Source organism: Coptis chinensis, chromosome 8 (genome assembly GCF_015680905.1).
Source record: "Coptis chinensis isolate HL-2020 chromosome 8, ASM1568090v1, whole genome shotgun sequence".
Classification (NCBI taxonomy): domain Eukaryota; kingdom Viridiplantae; phylum Streptophyta; class Magnoliopsida; order Ranunculales; family Ranunculaceae; genus Coptis; species Coptis chinensis.
In genome coordinates, this window is record NC_141463.1 from 46,210,802 (window position 1) to 46,211,640 (window position 839).

General features: G+C 41.1%; 1 non-coding gene across 1 annotated transcript; it reads left to right on the plus strand.

Annotated features, from left to right (window-relative positions):
• The first annotated feature begins 428 nt into the window (after positions 1 to 428).
• Positions 429 to 532, plus strand: LOC147481658 (small nucleolar RNA R71). The gene has a single exon (XR_015207093.1). It is a non-coding gene; the product is annotated as a small nucleolar RNA R71 (small nucleolar RNA).
• Positions 533 to 839: the final 307 nt, after the last annotated feature.

The following is an 839-nucleotide window of genomic DNA, read 5'->3' on the forward strand; positions in this document are numbered from 1 at the left end:
GCAAACATTGTCTTGCTCTAATTGTTGTTGTTCATAGGAGAAAGGACAATAGGATTCAGGGTGCTCAGGACTCAAACAGACATTACATGGGTTGGAGTTAACATTCATGACGGGAATAGGCTTTTGTTGCATAGAAATAGCCTCAACCTTTTTAGTTAGAGATTCGATTAAATTTTTTAGTTCTAGATCAGGTTTCATCTCAAACATACCGGCCCTTAAGCTAATTGAAGAAGAACTAACTGAATCACTGGGGGATATCATCACTACCCCCCCCAATTGTTATTACGTTTAGTTTGATCTTCTAAAAATTTGTAAGCCTTCGAGGCTCCCTTACTTAGGAAACTACCCCCATTCATTATGTCAAGGAATTCTTTATGGTGATGTTGAAGTCCTTTGAAAAAGGCAATTTAACTAACGTGTCTTTTGCTAGGCTATGGTGTGGACACTCAATAAGCAGATCGGTGAAACGATTCCAAGCCTCAGAAAACGATTCATGAGGATTTTGTCGCAAAAAATAAATCTTGGAAAGCATCTCATCCGTCTTTAGGGGTGGGCAAAAATGTTCCATAAACAGCTGAACAAGTTTAGCCCACGAGTCCACAGAGTTAGCGCTTTGGGCGCTTAACCAAGACGCTGCCTTATCGGGCTAAGGTGAAGGGGAAATACCCTCGGTTTAATCTGTTCCGTACCAACCGTAGGATGATGGAATGTTGTAAGGACTTGTTCAATCCTACGCATGTGTTGGTAAGGTTTTTCATGGTCTAAACCATGGAAAATGGGTAACAAATTAAATATGTTTGGGGAATTCGAAAATCCCCCACCGGTCCGCTAGAACGATG